Source organism: Symphalangus syndactylus, chromosome 21 (assembly GCF_028878055.3).
Source record: "Symphalangus syndactylus isolate Jambi chromosome 21, NHGRI_mSymSyn1-v2.1_pri, whole genome shotgun sequence".
NCBI lineage: Eukaryota > Metazoa > Chordata > Mammalia > Primates > Hylobatidae > Symphalangus > Symphalangus syndactylus.
In genome coordinates, this window is record NC_072443.2 from 60,669,405 (window position 1) to 60,688,297 (window position 18,893).

General features: G+C 40.9%; 1 long non-coding RNA gene across 2 annotated transcripts in view; it reads left to right on the plus strand.

The window, feature by feature from the left end:
- The window catches only part of LOC129471619 (uncharacterized), a 273,569-nt gene that overhangs the window by 109,544 nt on the left and 145,132 nt on the right, over positions 1 to 18,893 (plus strand). Inside the window, exon 4 of one of the 2 annotated variants that reach the window (XR_010118651.1) lies at positions 460 to 517. The exons of the other annotated variant lie outside the window; for it this stretch is intronic. This is a non-coding gene — a long non-coding RNA (uncharacterized lncRNA). Of the gene's footprint in view, positions 1 to 459; positions 518 to 18,893 lie in introns of those variants that run through there. 2 annotated transcript variants of the gene reach the window in all.

Genomic DNA, 18,893 nt, shown 5'->3' on the forward strand with positions numbered 1-18,893 from the left:
TGTAGTAAAATCTCTTTAGGGGGTTACAAGATCACAACATCAGGAGAAAAAGGTCTCTACATATGCACCAAAGCCCAGCATATTACAGATATTCAATGATAGTATCATGTGGAGGTTAATTTCAAATTCAGAAGAGCATCTTCCTTCACTCCTAGATGGTTGATATTTTCTCCCGTAGTTGACATTTCTGCTATATAAGCCCTGCATAAGCCACAAGGTACCCTGATGGCTTACTTCAGCTTGTCACACTCCTGATTACAAATCTTTAGCATCCCCACTATCGGAGAACCTCTCATTTCTCCAGCTGTGCACATGTGCCCCTCTACAATGTAGCTGCAGCTTATTTCTCCATCAGATGCCTAAAAAATGTCATTGAATTTTTTGTTGTTCCTAAAATGTACCATGTCCTCTCATAACTCCGTGGCTTTGCACATGCCATTCCCTCTTCCCTGAATGCAGGTCCTGCTTTTCCAGCTAATCCATGTCTTCTCACCAAGGCACTACCATCTCCTACTCCATCTTGAAAGTTTTTCAGACTCCCCTGGGGGAAGTCTGTCTAGGTATGTATGTATACGTCTGTTATACTTCTGTTACAGTGTTTACCACAGTTGGTTAAAATTTATTTTCCAAATGTAAGCTTTGCTTTTCTTGGCTCTAATTTTTTATCTGTGAAATGGGTGTCCTATGACTTGCCTGCAGGCCTGTTGTGAGAATTAAACCTGATGTAATATATATTTAAGCACCTAGCAACTGCTAAGGAAAAGGCCCTTTATAAATCTTTGCTGTCTTCACTTTCTATTTATGGATGACAATCTTTCCCTTCCCCACCTCCGCCATCACACTCTGAGCTTCTCAGGAGTAGGCAAGACACCTCTGGTATTGTCCCATCCACAGTGCCTGGCAAAGACCACATGCTTGGTAGGTAGGTGTTGAATGTATTGTCCCTTCTAGTCTTTTTACTTATCCTGACTGGTTACTGTATTTTGTTTAGGACAGCCAGCTACTTGTGGAGGGAAGTATTTAAAGAGGAAAACAAAACCAAAAACCCCACACTAAATGCTTTCCATTTGGTTCGGGGGCATTATAATGTAGGGAAAACACCGTGGCAGATGTGGTCATTTGTCCTTCCCCATTGGTGGCAACCATGCACAACACCATTTTGGCTGTAAGTTTTTTCCTGTTGTCAAAGACAAATCTGGGCTCAGTCCGAATTCCCAAAAATGATTCAGTGCACTCCTTACAATGGAAAAGCAACTGTGAAGACATTTCACACTCACATTGTTTGCAGGAGTCCAATTGAAGGATCTTCATTGTGATTTATCCTTTCTTGTTGTATCACTGCCTCCTAAACAGGGTATATGTTAGAACAATAGATGGAGGTTCAGCTTCATTTAGATGTTCTTGCCTTCCCTACTAATTGATTTTGAACTTTGTCTGTTTTCTTAATGTAATTTATTGTAAATTCAGCTGAGGTTTTAATCATGAAATTTTGTTCTTCATTATGTTGTGAAATGACTTGGAACGAACACCAGGAGAGTCACCTGGTGCCAGTTGGCTTTGTGGGCAGAAGGCAGATAGTTAGCATGGGCTTTCTGGTCCCTCAGCATCCTTCAGAGTAGATGGGTGGTTGGGCTGGAGAGCAGCTGGGTGAGTCAAGTGGCTGTGCAAAAGCAGAAGGACCTACTCTTTGTTGCTTTCCCTTTTCTCACAGGGCCAGAGACAAAATTGTTTGAACTCCAAGCAGCCTCAGCTTAGGTGGCAGAAGTGTAAGTGAGTGCTAGGAGACACTAGCTACAAAGCACCAGGAAACCTGGGCCAAAGTGTTCTGCAGCAGGGAGACCCATTAAAGCAAGATGGTTGCCTGAGGGGCTGCAATCCCATGAGAAGTTGAATGTGGCCGTGGCCCCTCTAGTTAAGGTAGGGTAGCAAACATGCCAAAGAGCTTGTTGCCAAGAATCTCAGAGAAAGGACCTGGGGTCATTCATTGGAGAATCCTGTTTGTCTCCATATGAATTTCTGTTGTTGTACTCCACCATTTGTATATATAAATCCAAAACAAGTGAGTCTCTAAAAATCTGATCCTGTAAACACTTACCACAAGAGCCAGAGTTTAAATAGCTTGTATACAGGTGAATACAAGTGAGAATTTTAATATTTTAAAGCTGTGAACAGGCACCACAAAGGGTAGGTGTAATGGAGATGAATTTGCAGGAGAAACTCCAATTTTTAAAGTCCTCTCTCCAATTTTCTTGTTTTTAAATTTCACTGTCTGTGGTTATTGTATTGCCTTCAATTTCTATGATGTTGACAGGATAGTTAATCAGTATGGATTTCTGAGTTCATATATTATAAAGTAGGATATTATTTGTAGTAGTAGAACATATACAGTTACATCACTGATTGACATCTGTAAATAAGCTAAGGCACTGTCAGGAAAGAGTGTTAACTGTAAATGTAGTACCCAGGAGCAGAAGGGATTGGTGCTTGACCCATGTTCTCTGGGCCCTGGTATCATAGTTGTGATGGTTAATATTGAGTGTCAACTTGATTGGACTGAAGGATGCAAAGTATTGTTCTTGGGTGTGTCTGTGAGGGTGTTGCCAAAGGAGATTAACATTTGAGTCAGTGGACTGGGAGAGGCAGACCCACCCTCAATACGAGTGGTCACCATGTAATCACCTGCCAGCATGGCTAGAATAAAGTAGGCAGAAGAACGTGAAAGAGCAGACTCACTGAGTCATCTGGCCATCATCTTTCTCCCATGCTGGATGCTTCCTGCCCTCAAACATCAGACTGCAAGTTCTTCAGCTTTTGGACACTTGGACTCACACCAGTGGTTTGCTGGGGCTCTCAGGCCTTCAGCCACAGACTGAAGGCTGCACTGTCGGCTTCCCTATTTTTGAGGTTTTGGGACTCGGACTGGCTTCCTTGCTCCTCAGCTTGCAGACGGCCTATTGTGGGACGTCACCTTGTGATCATGTGGGTCAGTTCTCCTAATAAACTCTCCTTCTTATGTACATCTATCCTATTAGTTCTGTCCCTCTAGAGTACCCTGACTAATACAATAGTGTTTTCTGCCTAACTTCAAATTCATATGTCAGCATCTGCTTCTCTGCATAAAGAATTTTTTTCTACTGGGCAAGCCCATTCTGCATCTGCACATGGCAGACTGACGCCGTAGAAAATTAATGCGTCCTAAGAGAAGCTCTCAATAAATAAGTAGCAGAGACTCCCTTGCCTCTGGTGGGATAATTTTGAGGTACAAATCTATGTAGTTCTCAGAGATCGCAAAAGAGATTATGCTCCATTAACTCCCAGTGGTAAGCTTCTTGACAACACCCTCTGTTTTCTGGCTGCTCTTGTTTGTTTCACCTCTCCCTTTACTACTGGTGTTTCATGAGATTCCCTCCTAACCAAACTGTTAGGTCTCTTATTATTTCCTGAGGATCTGGCTCTGAGGGAAACCAAACCAAGACATACTTAGTGAAAAATTATATTTAGGAGCCCATGTGCCTTGAAAGAGAGTCTAGAACCTAAAAAAATTGAATGGAGTTGTCCCATGAAAAGACAAATTGACTGAAATACCAACCTCAGGAGGAAATCTAGGAACATGGACTGATGGTCCCAGTGCATCCCAAATATACCCAACTGTGAAGAGAAGAGAAACTGGAATTACTCAAATGGAGCAGCTTTGCAGATAGATTCCTTTCTAGGGTCTGGTTCACAGCCTATAAAATCTGGATCTTTTATGTCCCCTAGTGTTGGGAGTGGCTGGGAAAACATAATGCTTTCCCAGCATTAAGAAGGCTCAGAGGTACCTCAGAGCTCGTACATTCTTTCTTATTCCTCTTCTCCTCTTGTTTTCAAGTCACATATGGTAGTGGAAGAAAAGTACAACAAACCACTTCTAAAGAGACTACATGGCCACTGTTGGAAAAAGTTAAATAACAATACTTGTATTTTGGCATTTGAACCTAATAATAGGGATACAGAATTACAGAAACTCAGTTTTAGGAGGGATCTAGAGGCTCTTCCAGCCCAAAGCCTCATCCTGTACATTCATACCTCTCTGATGGACTGTTACATACTCAGTAATTATTAAATATTCTCTAAATGTCTATTTGAAGTAATTAAGTGTCCTTCTGACAAGCTTGAACACAGTCCATAATTGAGAGTTGGCTCCCTTGCAGGACAATGGTCTCCATCCCCACATATAGTAATCAGCAATCTTTCCTTTTGCTCTCCTGTGGCTTCAATTAATTCATCCTAATTCTACTATTTAAGATCCTAAACAAGAGAATTCAGTACAGCTCCATCCTTCGGTGGCATCCCCTTTAATCTGTTCTCTAAGAAACACATCCACTAATCTTTTAGTTGTTCATCAAGTGATCTGCTCATGAATCATTTTTGCCACATCTCTCTGAATATATCTCTCCATACTTAACTGCCCTTAAAGTATAGCTCCAGGCATTAAGTAGAGTGGAAAAGGCCAAGAATGATGCTGGGGCTCTGGATTAAAGGTGATGGAACCATTCACAGGGAGAGAGAACACTGAAGGAAGACCAAGTCTAGGCATTACTTTGATTAGTTTGGTTTTGGAGAGGTTGGATTTGAGATGCCTTGGAGAGATCCAAGAAGAAATATGACAAATGTATTTGGATATATTAATATCCAAGTTCTCGACTGAAGAGAGACATTTATAAATCATATGCAAATAGCTGATAATAAGTATGATAATTAAGGAATACAGTATATAAGAGTGAGAAGAGCAGAGCCCCTTAGACCAGGCCTTGGTGAAATCTTACATTTATTTTCTGGGTAGAGAAAAATGAATTTATTTTTAAAATGAGAAATATCAGCCAGTGAAGTAGAAAGAACTCCATGAGATTTCTATATCATAGCAACTAAATTAAAAGATTATTTTAAAAATAAGTGACTGAGGCTGGGAGTGGTGGCTAACACCTGTAATCCCAGCACTTTGGGAGGCTGGGGTGGGCAGATCATGAAGTCAAGAGATTGAGACCATCCTGGCCAACATGGTAAAACCCTGTCTCTACTAAAAATACAAAGATAAGCTGGGTGTGGTGGTACGTGCCTGTAACCTCAGCTACTTGGGAGGCTGAGGCAGGAGAATCGCTTGAACTCGAGAGGCAGAGGTTGCAGTGAGCCAAGATCGTGCCATTGCACTCCAGCCTGGTGACAGAGTGAGACTCCATCTCAAAAATAAAAAAAAAGGGACTGATCAGTACTAATGAATATCCCTGAGAAACCAAGTTAGAGCTTCAAAGAATGCCCTTTGAATTTAGTGGTGAGGAAGTATTTGATCAGCTAAGCAAGGTCATTCTAGGAAGTGATAAAAAATTCCAAGCTTTGGTGTTTATGTATGTAAACTACTGGAGTTCTAAAACTGGCTCTAAAATCAGATCCCACAGAGAACTTTTCTGGATATTCAGACCATGACAACACCATTTGAATAAAAATGCAAAGTACTATGATTTATTCGAAGGCAAGGAGGCTTTTGTTAATTATGAGTTCTGGTGAGTTTAGGAATTTATAAATTTTCTAGCAAATTTCCCAAATCATGTTAGTCATTCCTTTGCTCAAAAGCCTCCTAAGCCTCTCTTTTGATTATGGTACAGCTTCATTTTATATAGATTTTATAAGCTGCTGCTCACTTTTCTTGTCTTATTCACAGTAGTTCCCCAGATCCCCTCTATGGAGCCATACCACACTTTCTCATGACCCCATGCATTTGCTCTTCTATTCCTTTTGCAAGGCACACATGTATTAGTCTGTTCTCATGCTGCTAATAAAGACATTCCTGAGACTGGGTAATTTATAAAGGAAAAAGGTTTAATTGAGTCACAGTTCCACATGGCTTGGGAAGCCTCACAATCATGGCAGAAGGTAAAGGAGGAACAAAGTCATGTCTTACATGGCAGCAGGCAAGAGAGCTTATGCAGGGGAACTCCCCCTTTTTTTTATCCTCCTTTTAAATTTATTTTTGCAATCATCTATATATTTATTTATTTATTTTTAATTTTATTATTATTATACTTTAAGTTTTAGGGTACATGTGCGCAACGTGCAGGTTTGTTACATATGTATACACGTGCCATGTTGGTGTGCCGCACCCATTAACTCGTCATTTAGCATTAGGTATATCTCCTAATGCTGTCCCTCCCCACTTCCCCCACCCCACAACAGTCCGTGGTGTGTGATGTTCCCCTTCCTGTGTCCACGTGTTCTCATTGTTCATTTCCCACCTATGAGTGAGAACATGCAGTGTTTGGTTTTTTGTCCTTGCGATAGTTTTCTGAGAATGATGGTTTCCAGCTTCATCCATGTCTCTACAAAGGACATGAACTCATCATTTTTTATGGCTGCATAGTATTCCATGGTGTATATGTGCCACATTTTCTTAATCCAGTCTATGGTTGTTGGACATTTAGGTTGGTTCCAAGTCTTTGTATTGCAGGGGAACTCCCCTTTTATAAAATCATAAGATCTCATGATATTTATCCACTATCATGAGAACAGCATGGGAAAAACCACCCTCATGATTCAGTTACCTCCCACTGGGTCCCTACCATGATACATGGGGATTATGGGAAATGCAATTCAAGGTTTGAGTGGGGACTCAGCCAAACCATATCAATGTGTATTAGTTTTTGCATTGCTGTTGTAACAAATTGCCATAAATTTAATGCTTAAAATTATACAAACTTGTTATCTCACAGTTCTGTAGATCAGAAGTCTAGATACACCATACCACAACTGGGTCCTCAGTTTAGAGACTCACAAGGCTAAAATTGAGGCATTGGAAAGTGTCCATTTATTTCTGGAGACTCTGGGAATAAATCGCTTCCAAGTTCATCCAGGTGGTTGGTCAAATTCTGCCTCTTACAGTTGCAGGGCTGAGATCTTCATTTTCTTGTCGGCTTTCAGCTGGAGGTCGGCTTTTGCTCCCAGATGCTGCCCACATTCTTTCTCATGCTTTTCGTGCCCCCCTACCCTAGTCACCCAAAAATGTCAGCTTGAGCCCCTCTCTGGCTTCAAATCTGTCTAACTTCTCCTTTCTCTCATGGAGTCAAGCCAAAGAAAAGCTCTCTGCTTTTAGGGGCTTTTATGGCTAAATTAGGCTATCCAAGGTAAACTAAAATAATATCTCTATTTAAAGATCTATAGCCTTAAAAAATTTGCAACACCCCTTTTGACAAGTTGGGTGACATTTGCAAGTTCTAGAGATTCAGGCATGGGTATGTGGTTGGTGAGATGCTTCTGCCTACCGTAGCATGCCTTTCTTCCTCTTTCTCCCCTCATGTGCACCGACATATCCTTCAAGTCCTAGCAGAAATGCCATTTTCCCTATATTTAAATTTCTACTGCTATCTCCACCTCCAGGAAGAACCCGTTGCTCCCTATCTGCGTCTCCTCAAACCTTTGGCCATACTTTCACTTTTATCTTATTGTATTATTCTTAAGAGTGCATTTGATCTACTGCTAGGCTATCAATGTTTTGAGGACAGAGAAAATGACTCATTTGTCTCCACACCTTAGTGCATCAGACTGGGTTCTGTGAGATGTGTGTGGAATCTTGGATTTTACTTCTTCATCTTCCTATTGTTCTCTGTCTTTTCTGTCTCCCTTCCTCCTGTGACTCCTAATTAATCACAACTGTGAAAATGCCTCTCTTCATACCCCCAGAAGATATAAATTTGAGTGTCGAGTTTCCTTATTGGATTTTTATTCAACCCAGTATTTCATTCCATCTCAAATTCCCTATAAGTCAAGTGACAGAGAATCAGAATCTGCAAATCACCATTGAGTAAGCTGTTGAATAAGGTGATTGTCTAACAACCTCTTGCAATGGGTATAGGCTTTCCCTCCTCCTCCTTTTAGGTTAGGAAACTCAATCATGAACAGGTAAGGAGGTTGCCTGACCTCATGAGATATAGGTGAGAAAATAGGTGCTCTGAATTGAGCCTCCAGACTTCTGGGTCTGTGACTCTTTTCTATCTATAGTACTTCAGCATGCATTATTTTCATATTACTCTCTTAGCCTCAAAAAAGGCTCCATTCAAGTGCTTCCTGTCATCTTTGTCACTGTATCAGCCAAGTGTGAAGTTTGGACTTGCCTCCTGTCATCCTTCTTTCCCAGCTGGGCCTCATGACTCCTGGATTCATTGATCCAGGTCCTACCTCTCCATCCCAGCAGGGACTTTTAGATATGTCTGGTTTATTATGGTCTCCACACCTTGATGCATCGGACTGGGCTCTGTAAGATGTGTAAGGAATCTCGGATTTTAGGACAGAGTTTGCCAGAAGTGCAAGACGTGCACACCATCCACGCAAGGGCTTGCTAGGTCTCCTCGGAGAAAGAAGCCCTGGAAATGACCCAGAGCATTTTATACACACAAGTGTCTCAGGGAGAGGGAAAAAAGGAAAAGAATAAAAGAGAAAGGAGCAGATTTTGCCTTGTGTTATTAGGCAGCAAACTCCTGTTTGAGTCTAGAAGGAGAATGATGCCTTGAGTCTGTCATAAAAGTTTCATTATCACTTCAATTCTAAACCTCCTTTATCATAGACAATCTTGGGAAGGGTGTGTTTTTTTTTGTTTGTTTTGTTTGTTTGGTTTTTTTTTTTGCTTTTAACTTTCTTTTAATATAAGTAACAAATTTTCAGTTTTTTTAAGGCTATTGTTTTCAAATTTCATTAAATTGTCCTTGAACTTACGGGCAAATTTAGTCATCATCTACATAGCATATTATATTTTCATGGAATTTTATGATCTGTTGGGCACCCTTTCTTCACTCCATTTGGGGAAGTAGTAGTGCAGTTTGCTTGGTTTCTCACTCTCACAGCCTATTGGTATTTTTCACATCAAGGTATATAGGATGTAACACTTAAAAATTGCCTCAGAAATTGCATTAACTGGTATTTATGGCATTAAAGGGAGAGATTAAATTTTTCCATTTTTAATGTAATTTTGCAATGAGTACAACTAACAGGATACAGTATTGATGAGTGCAAAGCCTCCTCCAGATAAATACAAAAATCCCATTGACTATACTGTGATTAGGAAGAACAGGAACCAGAAGTTTATAAATTTGATGCTTACCGAAGCAAGTTCTAAAATTTCTTTTTTGCTGCATATGCTCGTTTCTGTGTGCAATTCTCCACTATGGAAGAATTGGAATGCACAATGGGGGAGGTAGAAGACTGATTCTTAGATCTGGTCTGTCACTAACTGGATGTCTAGGGCCTAGGGCTGGGAACATACAAATTGTTAGTGATAGAACCAGAATTAGGTTCTTTTGAGTCATATAGAAAACGCATAAACTTTAGTGGGGGTTGGACCAAACCAGGGGTCTTGAATACTTACTGTAGTAGTCTTTTATTTCCCTGTCTTTAGTCTCTTCTTTTAATCTATCCTTCCTTCAAAGTAAATCTAATACATGCAGAATCTATGAGCTGTTTTTCATGGAACTCAATCCTTTTGCTTTTGGAAGGGTTTTTGAATCATATCCGACTTGCATCTTTGTCCCAGAATTACTGGGGCTTCTGGCTGAGGAGTCAAGACAGCTTTTGTGTGTGAAATGAAGGTGACTTGGTTTAGGAGAGTGTGGCTGGCCCATAGCTCTGCGAGTCTCTTCACACTGCCGAGGGCACTGCCACAGGCAGGGACTCTGTGCACGTGGATGAAAAGATGCCAGCCTGCTGGACTTCCTAAGGAACCAGAAGGCTTTTGTGCAGTTGGATGCCTTCTAGAAACTTGGTGACATGAAAGGTTGAAACATTGCCTCTTGAAGAAATAGCAGCTGTTAACATAACTTGTGGGGAGTGAGGGTAACACAGGGGAGAGCACCAGCTGGAGCTGGTAGAACAAAGTTGTGACCTTAGCATTCCTGATTCCCACTCCCTTACAGAGATGCCCACCCAGATATCACCCTGTGTGCTATATTAGAAATCCATTTCTTCTCTTGCCTTATATTCCAGATGTTATCTCTTGATGTACAACTTCTTAGAACACCCCCAGATTCTTGAGCAAGTATCATCTGTCTCCTAATGGCTATGGTGGAATATGACACTTGATTTGGAGTTAGGCAGACCTGATTTTGAAGCCCCAGCTCTGCCATATCCCTAAGAATGGTTTTGAACCTGTTTCCTAGTTTCTTCATTCATAAGGAGAAGAAATGATAACCATGAGAGTGATCATAGCAGAAGATACCATTCATTAAATGATTACTTGATGCAAGGAATTGTAGTAAGCAGAGTACAGAGATTTTCATTTAATTCATTAAAAGAAAATCTGTGTCACAGTAGACGGCATTACCTGCATTTTGCAGATGGAAAAACTTGAGGTTTACTATACTTAAGTAATTTATATAAGGCTGCCTAAATAGTGGCAAAGCAACAACTGAAAGCCAGTGCCATCTGAGTTTGGTTGTTGTGTGAGTTTCCTGGGGCTGCCTTACCAGAGTACCACAAACAGTGTGGCTCAAACATGAGAAATTTATCACCTTGCAATTCCGGGGACTAGAAGTCTAAAACCAGGCCCATGCTCCCTCTAAAATATGTGGGGGAGAATGCTTGGTCTCTCTTAGTTTTTAGGGTTTGCAGATAATCTTTGGGTTCATTGGCTTATTGATGCATAATTCCAGTCTCTGATGCTGTCACTGCATCACTGCATGCCCATCCTCTCCTTTTGTGTCCAAATTTTTCTCTTCTTATAAAGACATGAGTCATATTGGATTAAGGGTCCATTCTACCCCAGTATTATTTCTTTTTAGGTAATTTTACCTGCAACAATCCTATTTTCAAATACGGTTCAATTCTGAGGTGCTGGGACTTAGGACTCCATATCTTTTTGAGAGACACCATTCTTAAGAGTACAGCCTCTTGAAAGGAGTGCTTGCAGGGTTGCCATGGGAAGAAATGAAGTAATGGATGTAAAGTACCTGGTAGGCAGCAGAACTCAGGAAATGCTAATTTTTCCAATAAGATTATCTTAGGAGATAATGCCTTAATCCAAAATATATATTCAAAAGGTAGGAATTGGAGGCATGGTGGCTGGCCAATAGGGAAACATTTTTGGACATAGAGATTTTTGATCCTCTTAAAATGTAATGGCACAAGGAAGGAATGACCTGTTTAATCTTCCTTTCATCTGAGTAGTTTAAGACACTGTAACTATTGAGTGCAAGCCCATTTCTTCTGTCATCTTCAGCAACTCTCTTTGGAAAGTTAAAAAGAGGAAAAACAAAGATATGAACACTTTTGTCTGACCATGTGATAAAGTGGAAATGTAGACATTCCAACAAGAGGAAACATGTAAAAGCCAAGAATGTGTGTGACCAGTTTAAGCATGAAGTCATGGCCAAGGAAATGTGGTCCAGCCATCAAAAGGTAATTTCAAAGTAAATTATTCTCTTGAGTTTCTAAATTACCATGAAGGAAAAAGAGAATCCATTGCATTATTTCCTGGAATCTCCTTCCATTTTCCATTTATTTCCCTCATGCCCCAAGCCCCTTTGCTCCTTTCTTTTCTAAACTCCATCATCACCTCCTCCCTAGGGGCTAGCCTGATGCCTCTTGTTCCGTCACTGCTGCCTCTCTGGTTTTCACTTTCTCTTGATTCTTCAGTTTCTACATCACAGACTCTCAAACATCCAACCTAACAATGACAGAGCCCTAAGTAAAAGTCCTGGATTATAAGAAACAAATTAGTCAAAATCCACAAGCCTTTTGAGTCAGCAGAAGGAAAGGGCTTGGGGGTAATAATTGCAGTTGTATAGGGGGAACCCACCCCCGATAATTCAACGTGAGTCCTTTTCTATTTTCCCTAAGTGTTGGCCAGTCTGAAAAATAAAGGGAAAGAGTACAAAAGAGAGAAATTTTAAAGCTGGGTGTCTGGGGGAGACATCATATGTCAGCAGGTTCCATGATGCCCCCTGAGCCATAAAATCAGCAAGTTTTTATTAGTGATTTTCAAAAGGGGAGGGAGTGTACGAATAGGGTGTGGGTCACAGAGATCACATGCTTCACAAGGTAAAATATCACAAGGCAAATGGAGGCAGGGTGAGATCACAGGACTGAGGTGAAATTAAAATTGCTAGTGAAGTTTCGGGCACACACTGTCGTTGATAACATTTTATCAGGAGACAGGGTTTGAGAGCAGACAACCAGTCTGACCAAAATTTATTAGGCGGGAATTTCCTGGTCCTAATAAGCCTGGGAGCGCTACTGGAGACCGGGGCTTATTTCATCCCTTATCGACAGCCGTAAAAGACAGATGTCCCCAGAGCGGCCATTTTAGAGGCCTACCCGTAGGCACCCATTCTCTTTCTCAGGGATGTTCCTTGCTGAGAAAAAGAATTCAGCAATATTTCTCCTATTTGCTTTTGAAAGAAGAGAAATATGGCTCTGTTCCGCCTGGCCCACAGGCAGCCAGACTTTAAGGTTATCTCCCTTGTTCCCTGAACATCACTGTTATCCTGTTCTTTTTTCAAGGTGCCCAGATTTCATATTGTTTAAACAATTTGTGCAGTTAATGCAATCATCACAGGGTCCTGAGGTGACATTCATCCTCAGCTTATGAAGATGACAGGATTAAGAGGTTAAAGTAAAGACAGGCATAGGAAATCACAAGAGTATTAATTGGGGAACTGGTAAGTGTCCATCAAATCTTCACAGTTTATGTTCAGAGATTGCAGTAAAGACAGGCATAAGAAAATATAAAAGTATTAATTTGGGGAACTAGTAAATGTCTGTTAAATCTTCACAATTTATGTTCTTCTGCCTTGGCTTCAGCCAGTCCCTCTGTTCAGGGTCCCTGACTTCCCACAACACAGTTGCTTTGCTTCCTCACATATAATAGGGAATTATCCTGGGCTGCAGAGAGTGTTCAACTTGATTCATGTATCCGCCTTGCTCATTTGCCAGGAGGCTGGAAATAGAGGCATCTGTGGAGCATCAATTTGGTGGCCGTTGGCATATTTTCTCCATGCAAGACACTGTGCTAATCACTGAGGATGTCCAGAGACTTTGTATACTAGCATCACTGCTGTCAAGTCTGAGGCTTGACGGCACAGTGAGTTCCCTGAGCCTCCTGGATGTGCCGGCCCTTAGAGCCAGCTCAGAGCAGCATGACATCGAAAGCAACTATTGAAGCCAGGTGCAGCACTCTACCTAAGATTCAGAATGTAAAATGAGGGGATGTTCTTTAGGTTTGTGCCACAGGGTCTTAAGTGAAGTCAGAGACTTCATGAATTGCAAATTTATGAATGACACAAGTTTTGAAGGAATCGTAAAATTATTAGATTCTAGAATTAGTTTTTTAAATGATTTCTACTGGCTGGAAAACAGGTCCAATGTAAGAAGACTGAATTCAAGAGGGATGAGTATAATTTCTTGAATATAAGCCCAAAGAAAATTCTAACTACCAAGTCCAAGAATGAGGGTAGAAGTCATAATTTGGAAGCATCCAAGGGAACAGTGACATGGAGTTTCTATTTGCTGTTGGTCCACTAAAATTCCTTCATCAGGGTTATGCAGAACAAATGTAATGTTGTCTGGGATGTTGTTGGTGCTCACAGAATGGACCAGCTACTTCCAGAGTATTTTGTTTAGTTCTCTTTGTTGTGCTTGAAGATAAACATGTAAAAAGGTGAGCTTGTTTGGTGGAGAGCATTCTAAGTAAGTGGTAGAGACAAAACCGTCTGTGTGGGGAGAGGATGGCTTGGCCCAAGAATAAAAGACCATCCGATGGTTGGTCCAGGGTCATGCAGTCTGGCTTGATGCAAATTCAAAGTGAGGAATTAGTTACCAATAGGAGATGATCTAGTAAAAGTAGACTTTAGCTTAGAGAGCAATGGTTTAAATGCAACCTGTATATCAATAAAGATTTTTCTGCCAACTCAGTGTGTCAGAAGCCTGTTTCTCTGCCTGTGGAAGCATCATGTTCTCCCCAGAAGGTGTAGACTCACTCCTGTTTGGTTTCAGACAATTCACTTATGAGGCCTTGGTGTACATAAGATAATTTACTGAAGACCTAAAAAGATGAAGAAGTTTAAAGCACACAATTAAAAAATAATACTTGAAGTTCAGTGCTCTATTTCCCTCTTCCAAGTACTCCTCAGTCACTTTCGTTGGTCAGGATCTAGTACCCCACCCAGTTGCTCAATCTCCCTGTCTCCCCTGCTTCCCTTTTCTCTGTCCCCTGTCTCTTCCATGTAGAGATAGCTGGTGGTGTCTCTTCTTGTCTTATTTCTCGCCAATCCTCGTGCACAGGATCTTGCCTGCTTCCTCAGGTGAGGCGCTTCTCAAGATTTTCCTAAAGAGAACGTTACTTCCCTATAAGGATCGCTGGTGTGAGCCATCATACTAATCCATTGTTTCACCCATTCCATTTACAAGTCGAATTCTGTGAAAGTGAATTGAGCTGCTTCAAGAAGTGTCAGCTTCCTCAAAGGGGGACTGATGAGAAGAGCTTGTACATCAACTGAGTGACCACCCATCTGGAATCTGGTAGTTGTGCTTCAAGGTTCCATTGAATGGTGGGACTCAGGTGGTCTCCAAAATGATCCTTAGTCCTGACAGACCATTATTCTTTAATTTAGGTCTGAGTTATGAGTGACTGATCATTGCTTTGTGTGGACCATAAGGCAACTTGGTGGGGGCCACTGTTACATTGATTAGAATTATTCATTCAACAGGTATTCATTGAGCCTTCCCATGAGCCTTTTATGGTTCTTGTAATGCTATAGTGTAAAATATTTTCTCATGGAAAATAAGGCCTATGTGTCCTCTTATTTTACAAAACAACATATTGCATAGGAGGGATTCACGTGGGTTTTTCAGAAAGACTCATGGTGGAAGTTTGGTGGGAAAAAAGTTACTTCACAGAAGGAGCCAGGCTTAGGTGACTTTTGGCATTGTTCATTGTGGTCACGTGTTTCCAGACTCCCCTATTCTTTCCTAGTGAGACATGGGATTAAGACCACTCTGGCCAAAATTTCTAAGTTTTATATCCTGTTTGTACTGCGCTCTATGGTGACTTAGTGATCATGCATTCAAGTTGTATCATTGTCAGTAACATTCACAGAGCCCATAGGTTGGTAGAATTGACAATGTCATCTTAGGAAGCTCCCCCATGCAGGAATTACAAACACAATAGATTAATTCTCCCCCTTTAGAAACATGGCATATGTAGCCTGTTGATGACATGATTCCCAGAAGAAGTTGTTGGAGTACACTGTATTAAAGGAACGTAGTGAGGTGAGGTGAAATGACAAACAAAAATGATAAATAGCCCTTTTGTTTCAGGTAGGCAAAGCATAACCAAATAGTTAATCTTTAGGTTCCTAGCATGTAAAAATGGCAGTGTTCTTTGACTGAAAAAAAGAGAGGTGGTAGCCTAAGAAGGAGAAGTGGCTTTTTAAAGGTATATCAGTTGGGCTTTGGTATGAAAATTCCTCTAGGTATTTTAGTAGGAAAAGATTTAATCCAAGGGCTTAGATGCTTACAAACTTATGTGCTGGGCTACAGGAGTGGTTTTAGACTGTGCCCCAAGAAAGATACCCTGACTGTGAACCAGTGAACTGTAGGTGAGGGGCCCTTCACATTCATGGCCCCCTTCCTGGGTTCTGGGAGGTGTCCTGGCAGTTTTCTATTGAAAATGTGTATTTATTTGCTTCAAGAGAATTATACAAGTAAGCATTAGTCCAGGAAACTATGGCTTGGACCCTGCTCTAGGACAATAAAGAACCAGTCATTGTGCTACTATGTCTGGAGTCACAACTGAAGTTAGGAGCTTAAGATATCTCCTCCATAATAACTAGGACACAGAAATGAAGTCTCCACAACTAAAGAGTGTCCTCTGCCGCTATTAAGGCTGGCTCTTGGCCCCCAAGAAGGAGAAGAATGGACACTAAAAAGCTGCTTACAGATAACTTTGTGATCCCATGACCTTACTTTCTAGGAGAAAAGACAAACAGAGCAGAGAAACAGCTGTACTTTCTTTTCCTTTTATCACTTTCAAATGACTGCTTCCCAGGTAAGAAGCAATACTAGAGATATGAATATATAGTTATTCCAGCTTTCTTTTGGTTGGTTTTGCAAGGTCTGTTATTTTCCATTTGTTTTGGTTTCCTAAGGCTGCTATAACAAATTGACACAAACTTGGTAACTTAACACAGCACACGTATTCTCTGACAGTTCCGAAGTCTGGACGTCTGAAATCACAGGGTCGAAAAATCAAGGTGTTGGCCTGGCTATGTTCCCTTCAGAGGCTCTGGGGAGGATTGGGTCCTTGCGTCTTCTGGCTCCTACTGGCTGCCGGCATTTGACTTGTGGCTGCATCACTACAATCCCTGTCACCATGGTCACATTGCCTCCTCTTCATCTGTCTATACACAGCAAATGTCCCTCAGCTACCCTCTTATAAAGACACATGTGATGGCATTTGTGGCATATCATGGAATGATGTGGTTTGGCGGTATCCTCACCCAAATCTCATCTTGACTTATAGCTCCCATAATTCCCACATGTTGTGGAATGGACCTGGTGAGAGATAATTGAATCATGGGGGCAGTTTCCCCCATACTGTTCTTGTAGTAGTGAATACGTCTCAAGAGATCTGTTGGTTTTATAAGGGGAAATCCCTTTTGCTTGGCTCTCATTCTGTTTGCCTGCTGCCGTGTAAGACATGCCTTTCACCTTCCATCATGATTGTGAGGCCTTCCCAGCCACATGGAACTGAGTCCATTAAACCTCTTTCTCTTTATAAATATTATATATAAAGTTTTGGTGCCACAAAATAAATAGTGCTCGAATATAAAATTTTCTTTTTAATTCTCAGCAAGGCAAGTTACTTCTATAGAAGGGTGGGCCCTTATAGATGGAGCAATGGTGAACGCACACTTGGACAAGGGAGGAGAAGGGGTTCTTATCCCTGATGCACATGGCCTTGCTGCTGTGTCTTTCTCCTGTTGGCTAGGGTTAGACCGCACAGGCTAAACTAATTCCGATTGGCTAATTAAAGAGAGTGATGCGGTGAGTGCATTGGCGGGAGTCAGGGCAGAGCAGGTGGCAGGTAATCTGAATGAGTTAGGGTGGAGCAGGTGGTCAGAATGAGTCAGGGTGGAGTAGGTGGTCAGAATGAGTCAGGGTGGAGTAGGTAATGGAAAAAGATTGCTTTACAAGGAAGTTAAGTTTAAAAGTAGAAGACAAAGAACTGAACATACTGACATATTAATCCTTTGAAAAGAAATTTGAACTCATATCTAACATATATTACCCAGTTTTGGGTATGTCTTTATCAGCAGCGTGAAAACAGACAAATATATAAAGACATATGTGATAGCATTTATAGCCCACCCAGATAATCTAAGATAATTTCCCCATTTTAAGAGCTTTAATTTAGTCACATCTGCACAGACACCTTTTGCAAATAAGATAACATTTACAGATTCCAGGATTAGGACCTGATATCTTTGGAGCCATTCTTCAACCTATCACACCATTCTTTTATTTGCAGCCTTTCTGTGCCCTGTATTTAAGGACCATCTCTTGCAAGCAACTTAAAGTTGTTTTTCTTTTTTTAAAAAAAATCTGGCCATCTCTTCTTTTAATTGTCATACTTAACTCATTTACATTTACCAAAATCACTGATTTACTTAATTTAAGCCAACCATCATACAATTGTTTTTTGTCCTCCCATTTTATTTTTCCCTTCTCTTTTCTTGCCTTCTTTTGGATAAATAAAATATTTTTTATTATCTACGACATTTCCCAAAGTTCTATATGTGTGCTTTTAAATTATGAAAACTAATTTGCATCCAGAGTCTTAGCTGCAAAGGCATCTGGGAAATGTATCATTTAACTTTTCCACCCAGAGGAAACATGGAATGTAGTTGAGAGGCATTTCACAGCAGCCAACACACGTAGTGAGTGAACAGTGCTGTGACTTTTCCCACTTACCCCTCATTACATAGCATGAGTCCCACTGTGTGTTTACAAGCTTTCCAGTACAGAATACAAAGCTTGGGGGACTTAGATGGATACTTATAAGCCCAGGCATTGAACTTGGTGATAGATAGACAGAAGCATCATGATATCTTTGTATTTTCATAATTCTTCAGTGGTTTGCAGAGTGAAATGAACTGGGAAAATGATTACATGGCTTCTGTTTTGACTTTGAAGGACTGTCAAAAAGTCTAGCAAGGTGATTAAAAATGGAAACAGAGATCAGTAAAGCAAATGTAAAACTCTTTCAGTCAGTAGATAATCTACACAAAGACTGAGGTCTTGGCATCTGCTTGGATGAGGATGAAAATACAATTTCTTTATGGTATCTTTAGTTCTGCCTCCATTTTGGATGAAAACATATCACCTTGATTTAGGATTATACCTAATTTTAATTTTGGTTATCAAGCAGATGAGAGTGGATTGCAGCAGGGAGTGGCAGAATTAGATCCATGCTCAGTTCTGTTCCAAGACAGTTTGGCACAGAAATCACAGCCTGAAATGGAACATCTCATTGTGATTCCTCATGTGCTAGCAATAGAAGCTGAATAGAAAATTTGCCTTAAAATACAATCCAGAATGGGAGTGAATGTGGGACAGTTGCTGCTACCCAGAGAGCAGGCAGGCTTCTGAAACAACCTAATGATCTGTGCAACATGGATTGGAGTGGTCCTTGCCAACCCTGATGTTTTCCTGTGCTGAGTTTTAGTTAAACAACTCTGGGGATGGTATACACTTAAGCAGCCTTCCAAAGACAGCTCTGTGGAAAATACCTTGCCCACACCATCCACACTGTGGAATTCTCATTGAGATTTCCTTCAGAGTCCACACATAAGCCTTCCTTTCTTTGCCCTCTGTTTAAACAC